Here is a 15,881-nt window from a genome sequence, read left to right as displayed (position 1 = left end):
TCTTTTGACAAGTTAAACATTGCGCCATTGTGTTTACCTTGTTTACAGGAAGTCATGTCTTACTGATTTCGGTATTTTAAACAATTAATTAGACATATCTGTTAGGGCAATATGCTTGATGTATTACCAGGAGGCCAAAGGCCATAATATATAGTACATGTACAGGTGCAAATATGCAAGAAGCCCCCTAACATGTGGGGAAACTACAATATACAAATATATACATCTAACACCCCGCCTCAAACTCATGGTGGATCCACAACACTGAGTTTGGAGAGTAAGAAATCATGCTGCGCTCGAGTCTGTGCCTTCGTAAAGAAATCCGCTAACTGCAAATCTGAAGGCACATAATGAACCGCAACAACATCATCCTGCACCTGAGCACGTGTATAAAAAGCATCAACACCAATATACTTGGCCAGCTCATGCTTGACCGGATCACGTGCAATACTGATAGCACATGTACTGTCAGACAAAAGTGGAGTGGGTGTCGTAACAGAGACCCCAAAATCTGCAAGCAACCATCCTAACCAGGTCACCTCAGCAATCAACAAAGTCATAGCCCGTAACTCAGCCTCAACACTCCAACGGGAAACTACTACATGTTTCTTCGTCTTCCAAGAAACAAGCGAACCACCAAGAAACACACAGTAAGCAGAAAGTGAACGACGGTCCGTAGGATCACTCGCCCACGTAGCATCCGAGTAGCACTGGAGCTGGAGAGAGCTGGAGCGGGGAAAGAAAAGGCGACGAGTGATCGTGCCACGAAGGTAACGAAGAACACGGAGGAGATGACTGTAGTGAATAGTGGTAGGTAATGGGATTCGTAGCATAGAAAACAAAAAAATTCCTACCGCAAGAACGAAAAACACAAGCCAAGATCTAATCTAGTAGACAGTAGCAACGAGGAGATGAAGAGACTAACCCTCGAAGATCGCAAAGCTTAACGAGATTAGATCTCGGGGTGGATGTAGTCGATCACTTGCCGCTTGCAAAAGCGCGTAGAAGATCTTGACGGTGCCACAATCGGGCAGCACCTCCGTACTCGGTCACACGTTCAGTGTTGATGAAGACGGCGTCCTTCTCCCCGTTCCAGCGGGCAGCGGAAGTAGTAGATCATCCTCAGAATCCCGGCAGCACGACGGCGTGGTGGCGGTGGTGATGGAGAACTCCGGCAAGGCTTCGCCTATGCGCTGCGGGAGTTGTGTGTGGAGGAGGAGGTGGCTAGGGTTTGGGGAGAGGGGGCTAGGGCGCCGGCCTCAAGGGGTGTTGTGGTGGTGCGGCCAAGGGTGTGGCCGGCCCCTCCCCTATGCCCCTCATTATATAGGTGGAAGCCCCAAGAGTTGTAGTCCAAGTCTTCGAATAAGACCCCAACACCAAAACCTACCTTTGGTGGGAAACCTACTCAAGATGGGAGTCCTACTCAAGGTGGGACTCCCATCTTTCCTTGAGGGGGGTGGCCGGCCACCACAGGTGGAGCCCACCTGGGACTCCTCCCCTTAGGGTTGGCCGGCCAAGCTTGTGGAGTCCCTCCAGGACTCCACCTTCCATAGTGCCTTTCTTTCGGACTTTTCTAGAACCTTCTAGAACCTTCCATAAATGCACCGGATCATTTTCAAACTTGTAAACTGACTTCCTATATATGAATCTTATTCTCCGGACCATTCCGGAACTCCTCGTGATGTCCTGGATCTCATCCGAAACTCCGAACAAAACTTCGAACTCCATTCCATATTCCATATCTACTCAAATGACATCAAACCTTAAGTGTGTCACCCTACGGTTCGCGAACCATGCAGACATGGTTGAGACTTCTCTCCGACCAATAACCAATAGCGGGATCTGGAGATCCATAATGGCTCCCACATATTCAACGATGACTTAGTGATCGAATGAATCATTTACATACGATACCGATTCCCTTTGTCACGCGATATTTTACTTGTCCGAGGTTTGATCATCGGTATCTCTATACCTCGTTCAACCTCGTCTCATGACAAGTACTCTTTACTCGTACCGTGGTATGTAGTCTCTTATGAACCATTCATATGTTTGCAAACTAATTAGACGACATTCCACCGAGAGGGCCCGAGTATATCTATCCGTCATCGGGATGGACAAATCCCATCGTTGATCCATATGCCTCAACTCATACTTTCCGGATACCTAATCCCACCTTTATAACCACTCATTTACTGCGAGTGGCGTTTGATGTAATCAAAGTACCCTTCCGGCATAAGTGATTTACATGATCTCATGGTCGAAAGGACTAGGTAACTATGTATCGAAAGCTTATAGCAAATGAACTTAATGACGTGATCTTATGCTACACTTAATTGGGTGTGTCCATTACATCATTCACATAATGACATAACCTTGTTATTAATAACATCCAATGTTCATGATCACGAAACTATGATCATCTATTAATCAACAAGCTAGTTATACAAGAGGCTTACTAGGGACTCCTTGTTGTTTACATAACACACATGTATTAATGTTTCGGTTAATACAATTATAGCATGGTATATAAACATTTATCATAAACACAAATATATATAATAACCAATTTATTATTGCCTCTTGGGCATATATTCAACAGTCTCCCACTTGCACTAGAGTCAATAATCTAGATTACATTGTAAGGTACCTAACACCCATGGCATTCTGGTGTTGGTCATGCTTTTCCCTAGGGAGAGCTTTAGTCAACGGATCTGCTACATTCAGATCAGTGTGTACTTTGCAAATCTTTACTTCTCCATCTTCGATGTACTTGCGAATCGAATGAAAACGCAGCTTGATATGCTTTAGCTTCTTGTGTGACCTTGGTTCTTGTGCATTGGTGATGGCACCCATATTGTCACAATAAATGACTAGTGGGTCCAATGCACTAGGAACCACACCAAGCTCAACAATGAACCTCTTCATCCATACCGCTTCCGATGAAGCCTCCGAAGCCGCTATGTATTCCGATTTTGTAGAAGACTTCGCCACCGTGCACTGCTTGGAGCTGCACCAACTTACTGCAGCACCATTCAATATAAACACGTACCCAGACTGAGACTTAGAGTCATCAGGATCAGTGTTCCAACTTGCATCGGTGTAACCGAGTTACAACGAGCTCTTGGTCACCTCCATAACAAAGAAACCGTTGCGGTCGAAACCCACCGGCGAGCAGCGACGGGCAACACGATAGAGCCGGGAGGCTCCCGAGATCGCGGCTGGCCCTAGTCCCTCCGAGCGACGGCCCGCAAAGACTCGGCACGCACGTCCGATGCTCGGGTGCAGGGCGTGCAACCCGACCTATACCCGGTCGGGAAGGTGATGGATGTGCCTCGCTTAGTTTCTCCGCATGGCATACACGTAAACATTAAATACGAGCCTCGATCGGCTCTCGGGTTGTCCCGTAGATCGGCTCAAAGAGCCGATCCACCCATGATCCGTACGGGGTGTACGAATATATGGTGGTCCCGCTTGATCAAAATAAAGCTAAAACGACCTACTACGATTTAGGGTTTTCACCACATAATCGGAACATCCTACTCGTGATTGAGCTCGGCGGCCACGCACGGTGATCGTAAGCCGACCCTAGACAAGGCCTAAAAACCAACACGAGGTTGATCCCCGAACATCCCGTCTAGGGCTAGCAAACTACACCCTACGCGCCACCGGATCCTTCAACCCGTTTGTAAGGCCTAACTATGCAGTATATTAAACTAATCCTTGAAGAACAAGCAAGCAACCATAACGGATCGGATCTACTAAATAATGATCAAGGGGGTGCCGCCCTTACACCTAAGATAGGCGTAAGGGCGGCTAGATGTCTAAGGGTTGCACGACGATAGCATATGATACGATGAACAATGCTAACCCTAACACATCTAAGATAACTACGTTGCTCGCCATCAAAAAGGCTTCAGTACGAGCAACGCATGGATAGCGAATAAACGTGTACTGCCTAGATCGCAAGATGCGATCTAGGCAGCATGATGCTTACCCGGAAGAAACCCTCGAGACAAGGGAGTTGGCGATGCGCCTAGATTGGTTTGTGGTGAACGTGATTGTTGTTTATTTCATGAACCCTAGATACATATTTATAGTCCGTAGACTTTCTAATCGTGGGAACAATCCCAACCGGGCACGAGCCAAACTCTATCTAACCGACACGTATCCTACTATATTACAGATACACGGGCAAACTAACCCAAACTTTGCATATAAGGCCGATTCACGTATTTCTTCCGTGTATATTCTTCAAGCCCATCTTGATCGCGGCCCACCTCTGTCTCGGTCAAATTCTGGTGATAACACATGCCCCCCTGGTTTTGGAATTGATAATTCCAAAATCACTCCGCTCTTTCTTCGTCGGGTCATGTCGTGGCAGAACCGTCGCAGTATCCTTTATCATGATACCTTGCCTCTTCCACTTCCGCGTGTCCTGGCAAAATTGTTGTTTTTTTTTATTGGGCACCACTTCCTCGGAAACTGCTCTGGCATTGAATTTCCACTATATCCCCTTTTATTTAACCGCTCCAAACAGTTTGCTTCTTCATCCCCTTCGCATTAGCACTCCAAAAGCCCTCCTGCGCCACCATGTCTTCTTCTTCCTCTGCCTCATCGGGTCTTTCCACCCAATCCTCCTCCTCCCGCGAGCCGACACCGGAGTGGAACCCGGAGGAGGCCCATGCGGCCAACATCCGCCGTGCCATCGAAGCCGGGGAGGAGTCCAGTCACGATTTCTCCGTCTGGTCTGAGGACGACAAGTCCTCGACCGACGGGGAAAGTGACCTCCGCTTCCTCGCCGACGGGGAAACGGAGGAGGAGAGCGACGACGATCGCTTCTCCTATGATGACTTCACCTCCCCCGAGGAGGAGGAGGAGGAGGAGAAGGAGGAGGAGGATGACACCTCCTCCGACGAACCGCCGGCCAAGCGCTTCTGTCCCTGGCCGGGGAACCTCAGCGACTTCGACAGCGACGACGACGACGCCGACGAGGAGGACGAGGACAACGAAGGCCCTGCCGGCGGCCGCCGCATCGGCCGACGACGAGCCCGGCCGGGAGTAGCGCCGACAGCGGCGACGACGGCGACGACGAAGGCGGCCGACGGCCCGTAGATAGGCCCGTAGCATAGGATCGGCAGTAGTAGATGGGGCAATGTACCCCCTAGTATTTCCTTTTGAGAGCAGATCAGCTCTTTATGTAAGAAATCTTATTTATCAATGAAGAATTTCCCCGCGTTTGATTTTGCTGATTTCCTTTAAGCTAATTTAGCCGATTTCCTCATACCGACTTTGCCGATTGTTCACTTAGCCAATGCTCAATGAGCCGATAGCAACGCATCGGTTCTTCACAATCCGTCCTTCAACTCTTCGATCGATGACTTTGAGATCTGGTGGATAATGTGAAAGACCCTTGCCCTCAAGAGAGCCCTTAAATTCCTCCCACCAGCTCCAGTGATCCTCTTCTGCAAGAACTCACCATTTTTGAAGAAGGTTGCGTCGAAGGACCAGCCGATGACACCCCAATCGGCTTCTAAAAACAAAGCATCTACTGTGCCGCCTGCCCCCGAGCCTCAGTCAAGGCGAGAATAGCGGTGAGGATGCACAAATCAGAACTCAGGTAATTCTGAGACAGCCACCATGCCGAGCCAGCCAACTTGCCCCCATCGATTGCCTTTTCTTTCATTGCAAGCTGATATTGTAGACGAAACACCAACGGCTTAATGAACAAAAGGCTGCCTTGTATGCCAAAACTGACGCTTCTGACAGTGCTGCTGAACAGGCGCAAAGGGTTGGAAGTCCTCGAAGAGAAAGTTCAGGCACCAAAATCGGCCCATTGCAGCTGAGGAAGCTCTCATTGTTCACTCCCTCGAGGAAGCAGAAGGCCTCACAAACCGAACCGAAGACCGACTTGGTGAAAATCCGCGTCTTGAACACGCAATGGGTAGATCCCGTGTAATTGTACTAGAGTCGATGGTCGTGCATCGGCTTTGTTTCTTAGCTCTAAAGTCGATGCCCGTGCATCACCTGTATACCATGAGAATTTCTTTTTATCGGCCGATTTTCTATCGGCCCCCAATATTTCACCGCACATGTATCGCACATGTTCATCCGATTAGGTGCCCCCGAGCCGAATCCGCCGAGTAACTGCGGATATCGGCTCTGTAGTTAGCCAAGGCACTGTATTTGAATGTCGGCTCCGTTAGGACTAATGTTGACTCTCATCAGCCGACGTAAAACCGCTGCCCATTAGATCGATGTTGCACACAGGCAGAACGCATGGTGAGGATAATTTTGGCCGATTGCTGGAATCGGCTTCCATGTTGATTGAGTCGCTCAATGAAGGTTTTGCAATGTTCCTCTATAGATCTTTGGGGCCGATCCCAAGGATCGGCCTCGCCATGTTTGTCCATAGGTTTGTTCTTGCTACACGGTCAGGCCGGTGGATAAGACCAGCCTAACCCCATCCTTTGTCACGTCGATGCGCTCGCAGTCGTCCAAATTGATGCCTGAGAGTGGCTCTTGGCCTGCTCTGTTTCCCAAGCTGTTCATGCCGGCCGTTGAAATCTCGGCTGAGTCATCTGCATGGACGACCTCTACCTCATCTCCATCCCATTGTATTACGCATTGGTGCATCGTGGATGGAATGTAACAGTTGGCGTGGATCCAATCTCTTCCTAGCAGGACAGCATAGGTGCTCTTGCTATCGACAATAAAGAACGTCGTAGGGATGGTTTTCCTTCCTACGGTCAGATCCACGTTCGAAACACCTTGTGCGTCAGACGCTTGGCCGTTGAAATCGCTCAGTGTCACGTTGGTCTTGATCGGATCCGAGCTAGAGCGTCCCAACCGACGTAGCATGGAGTATGGCATAATGTTGACCGCCGCTCCGGTGTCCACCAGAGCATCTTGTTGACAGGCTGCCCATTGATATAACCTCGCAAGTACGGGGCCTTCGGATGTCCGTAGCTTCTTTCTCGTGGCTTCTCAAAGATAACCGGTCGTGGGCCGCAGTCAAGTTGTGCCACAGGTGCTTCGTCTAATCTCGGAGCACTAAACTCCGTCGGAAGGATGAACACCATGTTTGTGCCGACCGATGTTTCATCATTGGCTTTCTTTTGTCCGGGGCGCCACTCTTTCCTTTGTGGCCGACCTTCTTCGTCCGGGGTTCGCTGAATTTTAGCGGCCGGATCGGGCCGCGCCTTCCTCAACGTGTGCGGGTATAACCTTTTGGCTTCCTCCAAACCACGTAGTCGCCGAACCCTACGCTTTTGGGAACGGCCGAGTCCATCGGGGCACCACCTTGGCCGGTGGTACTTATCTTCTTCTTCATCATCGTCTTCCATTTCCTCGAGATCTTCCACCCGAGAGGACTCGGCGTGCTTGTTCCGAGGCGGGAGAGGCCCTAGACGTTTGAACACGGACACGTTAGCTGCATCCTTCTTCTTCCGTCTACATTCTCGGCGCTTGCCGATTGTAGGCAATCGGCTCATTCCTGAATCCCAGCAGTGTCTGAAGAAGGGACAGTCCCAGTGCCTATCCTCGTCGTCTTGCTCTCTTGACCTTTCCTTGGCGTGGCGCTCATATCTCTCCTCGTCGCGATCATGCCGACGATGTCTCCTGGCGTCCCTAGCCAGACGATCTCTTTCACCATCGTCGTTGGGTCGTCGGCGTTGGTCATATTGACTCACATACTTGTTGAGGAGGTGATCAGAGAGAGGTCGCTGATATCTCACATTCCTTACTTCTCCCCCTGTGATGTAGCGCTTGCCATCGTGACGAAGCCGGTCGCGTGGAACGGCTTCCTCTGTGTCCTTGCTATGAGAGCAGCTGCCCTCGTCTCTGTCCTTACCAGGGTGGCGCCCAAGTCCTACCATGTTGATGTTGAACGAGAATCTTGGCTGGCACCCCCCAGGGTACGTGCATTCCACCATGTCAACGGCGTATGCCGGTGAACTCGGCACTTCTGGTGCTGCCAACGCGAATGGCAGTGGCGGTCGGGACTGGAGTGGCATCTCTCCCTGGTAAGTCCCTAGAGCTGGTCCTGACGGAGAGTACTGATGCCTCATGATCTCCTGGATCACCCGAAGAGCGACACGCTCCAAAGTGTTCACCAGGCTCTCAGAATGGCGGTGCAGCGAATGAGCTACCATGAAGTTAATCTCCTGACGCAGAGACCTGGTGCGTTCTTCTGACGGGGCGGACGGGTCCACTCCATCGAGCGCGCCTTCAGGTGAGAACCCTTTCCACCTGATGCCATGTGAGCGGGTTCTGTGAAAAGAGCCGATGAGGTCGGCTTCGAGGATCGCTTTGACCTCGTCATACTTCTTCTTGAGCTCCTCGGTCAGATCCTCGTACGTGACTGGGGTGCCTTCCACCATCTCAAATGTAGATGGCGATGCGGTTGATGTCGAAGATTGTCCCACCGAGCGTGCCAGAATGTGTTGCGGTCAGAAACCCACCGGCGAGCAGCGACGGGCAACACAAGAGAGCCGGGAGGCTCCCGAGACTCGCGGGCTGGCCCCGGTCCCTCCGAGCGACGGCCCGCAAAGACTCGGCACGCACGTCCGATGCTGGTGCAAGGAGCATGCCACCCGACCTATACCCGGTCGGGAAGGTGATGGATGTGCCTCGCTTAGTTTCCTCGCATGGCATACACGTAAACATTAAATACGAGCCTCGATCGGCTCTCGGGTTGTCTCGTAGATCGGCTCAAAGAGCCGATCCACCCATGATCCGTACGGGGTGTACGAATATATGGTGGTCCTGCTTGATCAAAATAAAGCTAAAACGACCTACTACGATTTAGGGTTTTCACCACATAATCGGAACATCCTACTCGTGATTGAGCCTCGGCGGCCACGCACGGTGATCGTAAGCCGACCCTAGACAAGGCCTAAAAACCAACACGAGGTTGATCCCCGGAACATCCTGTCTAGGGCTAGCAAACTACACCCTACGCGCCACTGGATCCTTCAACCCGTTTGTAAGGCTTAACTATGCAGATATTAAACTAATCCTTGAAGAACAAGCAGCAACCATAACGGATCGGATCTACTAAATAATGATCAAGCGGGGTGCCGCCCTTACACCTAAGATAGGCGTAAGGGCGGCTAGATGTCTAAGGGTTGCACGACGATAGCATATGATACGATGAACAATGCTAACCCTAACACATCTAAGATAACTACGTTGCTCGCCATCAAAAAGGCTTCGGTACGAGCAACGCATGGATAGCGAATAAACGTATCGCCTAGATCGCAAGATGCGATCTAGGCAGCATGATGCTTACCCGGAAGAAACCCTCGAGACAAGGGAGTTGGCGATGCGCCTAGATTGGTTTGTGGTGAACGCGATTGTTGTTTATTTCATGAACCCTAGATACATATTTATAGTCCGTAGACTTTCTAATCGTGGGAACAATCCCAACCGGGCACGAGCCAAACTCTATCTAACCGACACGTATCCTACTATATTACAGATACACGGGCAAACTAGCCTAAACTTTGCATATAAGGCCGATTCACGTATTTCTTCCGTGTATATTCTTCAAGCCCATCTTGATCGCGGCCCACCTCTGACTCGGTCAAATTCTGGTGATAACAGAAACATATCCTTAGTTCTTTTCAAGTACTTCAGGATATTCTTGACCGCTGTCCAGTGTTCCATTCCTGGATCACTTTGATATCTGCTAGTCAAACTAACATCATGTGCCATATCCGGTCTAGTACACAGCATGGCATACATGATAGAGCCTACTGTCGAGGCACAGGGGATCTGATTCATCCTCTCTATTTCTTCTGCCGTAGCCAGACCTTGAGTCTTACTCAAGACCTTACCTGGCAACATCGGTAAGAATCCTTTCTTACTTTCATCCATTCTAAACTTCTTTAGAATCTTGTCCAGGTATGTACTCTATGAAAGCCCTATTAGGCGTCTTGATCTATCTCTATAAATCTTGATGCCTAAAATGTACGTTGCTTCACCAAGGTCCTTCATTGAAAAACACTTATTCAAATAACCTTTTACATCGTTTAATAGTTCTATATCATTCCCAATCAATAATATGTCATTTACATACAATATCAGGAATGCTACAGAGCTCCCACTCACTTTCTTGTAAATACAGGCCTCTCCATGGCACTGTATAAACCCGAAGTCTTTGATCTTCTTATCAAAGCGTCGGTTCCAACTCTTGGATGCTTGCTTCAGTCCATAAATTGAACGCTGAAGTTTGCATACCTTGTCAGCATTTTTAGGATCGACAAAACCTTTGGGTTGTACCATATACAACTCTTCCTCAATGTCACCATTAAGGAACGCCGTTTTGACATCCATCTCCCAAATCTCATAATCGAAAAATGCAGCTATTGCTAACAAAATCCTCACAGACTTTAGCTTCGCTACAGGTGAGAAGGTCTCATCGTAGTCAACACCTTGAATTTGTCGGAAACCCTTTGCGACAAGTCGGGCTTTATAGACGGTAACATTACCATCAGAATCTGTTTTTCTCTTGAAGATCCATTTATTCTCGATAGCCTTTCGGCTATCAGGTAAGTCTACCAAAGTCCATACTTTGTTATCATACATGGATCCCATTTCGGATTTCATGGCTTCTTGCCATTTGTTGGAATCTGGGCTCATCATCGCTTCTTCATACGTCGCAGGATCCTCATCATTGTTGTCCACAATCATGACATTTAGACAAGGATCATACCAGTCTGGCGTGGTACGTTCCCTTGTCGATCTGCGAGGTTCAGTAGCTACCTCGCTCGAAGTTTCATGAACATTATCATTAGCTTCCTCTGTTACCGATGCAGGCGGCACAGGAACATCTTCCGTCATCGCGCTACTCCGGTCAACGAGAGAAGGTTCGAGTAACTCTCGTCGAGTTCTACTTTTCTTCCGAGTCACTTCTTTAGTGAGAAACTCTTTTTCAAGAAAGGTTCCGTTCTTGGCAACAAAGATTTTGCCTTCGGATTTGTGATAGAAAGTATACCCTATAGTTTCCTTAGGGTATCCTATGAAGACGCATTTCTCCGCTTTGGGTTCTAGCTTGTTGATACGTCTCAAACGTATCTATAATTTCTTATGTTCCATGCTAGTTTTATGACAATACCTACATGTTTTGTTCACACTTTATATCGTTTTGATGCGTTTTCCGGAACTAACCTATTGACGAGATGCCGAAGTGCCAGTTCATGTTTTCTGCTGTTTTTGGTTTGAGAAATCCTAGTAAGGAAATATTCTCGGAATCGGACGAAATCAACGCTCATCATCTTAGAATTCCACGAAGCTTCCAGAACACCCGAGAGCCACCAGAGGAGAGCCACAGGGGGCCCACACATGGGGCTGGCGCGGCCAGGCTAGGGCCCGCGCCACCCTGTTGTGTGGCGGCTCCGTACCCCCTCCGACTCCGCCTCTTCGCCTATTTAAAGGTCCCTGACCTAAATCTTCGATACGAATAAGCCACGGTACGAGAAACCTTCCAGAGCCACCGCCATCGCGAAGCCAAGATCTGGGGGACAGGAGTCTCTGTTCCGGCACGCCGTCGGGACGGGGAAGTGCCCCCGGAAGGCTTCTCCATCGACACCACCGCCATCTTCATCACCGCTGTTGTCTCCCATGATGAGGAGGGAGTAGTTCTCCCCCGGGGCTGAGGGCTCTACCGTAGCTATGTAGTTCATCTCTCTCTCCCATGTGATCTTTATGTGATCATGAGCTTTGTGATCTAGTTGAATATCATCTATGTGCTACTCTAGTGATGTTATTGAAGTAGTCTATTCCTCCTTCATGATGTAATGTGGACAGTGTGTGCATCATGTAGTACTTGGCGTAGGTTATGATTGTGATCTCTTGTAGATTATGAAGTTAACTATTACTATGACAGTATTGATGTGATCTATTCCCCCTTTCATAGCCGATGTTGACAGGTGCATGCTATGTTAGTACTCGGTATAATTGCGTTGGTCTATCATGCACTCTAAGGTTATTTAAATATGAACATCGAATGTTGTGGAGCTTGTTAACTCCGGTATTGAGGTGCTCTTGTAGCCCTACACAATGAATGGTGTTTGTCATCCAACAAGAGAGTGTAGAGAAAGTGGTATTTGTTTATTCAGTTATGTGATCAATGTTGAGAGTGTCCACTAGTGAAAGTATGATCCCTAGGCCTTGTTTCCAAGCACTCGAAACTCCATTTATTTACTCGTTCGTTGCATGTTTACTCGCTGCCATATTTTTATTCAGATTGCTATTACCACTCATATACATCCATACTACTTGTATTTCACTATCTCTTCGTCGAACTAGTGCACCTATACATCCGACAAGTGTATTAGGTGTGTTGGGGACACAAGAGACTTCTTGTATCGTAATTGCGGGGTTGCTTGAGAGGGATATCTTTGACCTCTTCCTCCCTGAGTTCGATAAACCTTGGGTGATTCACTTAAGGGAAACTTGCTGCTGTTCTACAAACCTCTGCTCTTGGAGGCCCAACACTGTCTACAGGAATAGAAGCGTGCGTAGATATCAAGCACTTTTCTGGCGCCGTTGCCGGGGAGGAAAGGTAAAAGACACTCACACTCCGGTCCCAGGTAACTAAGTACTTTTTTGTTGCCGTTGTGAGTGCTCGAAGCTATTTCCTTTAGATCTTGCAATTGCATCTTTTGGTTTCTTGTTAAACACTAGTAAGGCATAATGGGAAACATCTGTGAGCTTTTTAAACTATTTCCTGAGTCAAGACATGAATGGTTTAATGCGAAAATTAAAAAACATATGGAACCTTATTTGCATGCTAGTAGTAATATTAGTATGAACACTTTGAACACCATTGTTGATAATGATATAGAAAATTCTAAGCTTGGGGAGGTCGGTTTTGATGAAAATGATCTCTTTAGCCCTCCGGGTATTGAGGAGAAAGTTTATGTTGATTATGATATGCCTCCCATATATGATGATTATAATGATACTGGTCTTCTGGTGCCGCCTACTATGGAGGATAAAGTTTATTATGATGATACTATACCTCCTATATTTTATGATGAGAATAATAATGATAGCTACTTTGTTGAATTTGCTCCCACTACAACTAATAAAATTGATTATGCTTATGTGGAGAGTAATGATACTTTTATGCATGTGAATAAAAATGCTTTATGTGATACTTATATTGTTGAGTTTGTTCATGATGCTACTGAAAATCATTATGAGAGAGGAAAATATGGTTGTAGAAGTTTTCATGTTACTAAAACACCTCTCTATATGCTGAAAATCTTGAAGTTGCGCTTGTCTAGTTTTCCTATGCTTGTTGCATTATGCCTACATGACTTGTTTATTTACAAGATTCCTTTTTATAGGAAGTGGGTTAGGCTTAAAAGTGTTTCTAATTTGCTTCTTGATGCTCTCTTTTGCTTCAACTCTTATTTCTTGCGCGAGCATCATTAAAATTGCTGAGCCCATCTTAATGGCTATAAAGAAATAACTTCTTGGGAGATAACCCATGTCTTTATTGTGCTACTGTTTTGTACTGTAGCAACCTCTCCTTATCTTATTTTATTGCATTGTTGTGCCAAGTAAAGTCTTTGATAGTAATGTTGATACTAGATTTGGATTACTCGCGCGAGAAACAGTTTCAGTACGTCACGAATTTGGGCAGGGTTCTCCGTAGGTAACTCGAAAAATCTGCCAATTTACGTGCGTGATCCTCAAATATGTACGCAACTTTCATTCAATTTGAGCATTTTCATCCGAGCAAGTCCAAGTGCCTCTAAAAAAATTCGTCTTTACGGATCGTTCGTTTTTGACAGATTCCGCCTTTTATTTCGCATTGCCTCTTTTGATGAGTTGGATGGATTTCTTTGTTCCATTAACTTCCAGTAGCTTTGTGCAATGTCCGAAGTGTTAAGAATGATTGTGTCACCTCTCGAACATGTGAATTTTTGATTATGCACTAACCCTCTAATGAGTTTGTTTTAAGTTTGGTGTGGAGGAAGTTTTCAAGGGTCAAGAGAGGAGGATGATATACTATGATCAAGAAGAGTGGAAAGTCTAAGCTTGGGGATGCCCCCGTGGTTCATCCCTGCATATTTCAAGAAGACTCAAGCGTCTAAGCTTGGGGATGCCCAAGGCATCCCCTTCTTCATCAACAATTTATCAGGTTTCTTCTCTTGAAACTATATTTTTATTCGGTCACATCTTATGTACTTTACTTGGAGCGTCTGTTTGTTTTTATTTTTCGTTTTGCTATTTTCCTTCTCTGAATAAATTCATGCTTGTGTGGGAGAGAGACACGCTCCGCTTGTTCATATGAACACTGGTGTTCTTAGTTCTATCTTTAATGTTCATGACGGAGTTGAAAACCGCTTTGTTAATTGCTATATGGTTGGAAACAGAAAATGCTGCATGTGGTAATTGGTATAATGTCTTCAATAATTTGATACTTGGCAATTGTTGTGCTCATATGGATCATGTTTAAGCTCGTGCATCATGTACTTTGTACCCATTAATGAAGAATTGCATAGAGCTTGTTAAAATTTGGTTTGCATGATTGTTCTCTAGAGTCTAGATATTTTCTGGTTAAGGTGTTTGAACAACAAGGAAGACGATGTAAAGTCTTATAATGCTTACAATATGTTCATATGTGAGTCTTGCTGCACCGGTTTATACTTGAGTTTGCTTCAAACAACCTTGCTAGCCTAGCCTTGTATTGAGAGGAATTCTTCTCGTGCATCCAAATCCTTGAGCCAAAAACTATGCCATTTGTGTCCACCATACCTACCTACCACATGGTATTTTTCTCGCCATTCCAAGCAAATACTTCATGTGCTACCTTTAAACAATTTAAAAGCTATTATCTCTTATTTGTGTCAATGTTTTATAGCTCATGAGGAAGTATGTGGGGTTTTATCTTTCGATCTTGTCATTTACTCGACGTACTTTCACCAATGGACTAGTGGCATATCCGCTTATCCAATAATTTTGCAAAAAGAGTCGGCAATGGGGTTCCCGACCCCAATTAATTAACTTGCATTAATAATTCTCTTCACATGTTTTGCCCTGATCTATCAGTAAGCAACTTAATGTTGCAAATAGACACTCCTTCATGGTATGTGATTGTTGGAAGGCACCCGAGGATTCGGTTAGCCATGGCTTGAGAAAGCAAAGGTTGGGAGGAGTGTCATCTAAAAAAATAAAAAAAAATATAAACTAAACTAAAATACATGTGTAAACAAAAGAGAAGAGGGATGATCTACCTTGCTGGTAGAGATAACGTCCTTCATGGGAGCCGCTCTTGAAAGTCTGGTTGATAAGGTAGTTAGAGTGCCCGCTACCATTCGTTGACAACAACAAACACCTCTCAAAATTTTACTTTTATGCTCTCTATATGATTTCAAAACTTAAAAAGCTCTAGCACATGATTTAATCCTCGCTTCCTCTCTGCGAAGGGCCATTCTTCTACTTTATTGTTGAGTCAGTTTACCTATTCTTTCTATCTTAGAAGCAAACACTTGTGTCAACTGTGTGCATTGATTCTTACATGTTTACCTATTGCACTTGTTATATTGCTTTATGTTGACAACTATCCATGAGATATACATGTTACAAGTTGAAAGAAATTGCTGAAACTTAATCATCCTTTGTGTTGCTTCAATGCCTTCTACTAAGAATCTATTGCTTTATGAGTTAACTCTTATGCAAGACTTATTGATGCTTGTCTTGAAAGTACTATTCATGAAAAGTATTTGCTATATGATTCAGTTGTTTAGTCATTGTCTTTACTATTGCTTCAAATCGCTGCATTCATCTCATATGCTTTACAATAATGTTGATCAAGATTATGTTGGTAGCATGTCACTTAAGAAATTATCATTGTTATCGTT

This window comes from Lolium rigidum, chromosome 3 (assembly GCF_022539505.1).
Source record: "Lolium rigidum isolate FL_2022 chromosome 3, APGP_CSIRO_Lrig_0.1, whole genome shotgun sequence".
NCBI classification, from domain to species: Eukaryota; Viridiplantae; Streptophyta; class Magnoliopsida; order Poales; family Poaceae; genus Lolium; species Lolium rigidum.
Note: the sequence above shows the minus strand (reverse complement) of the source record.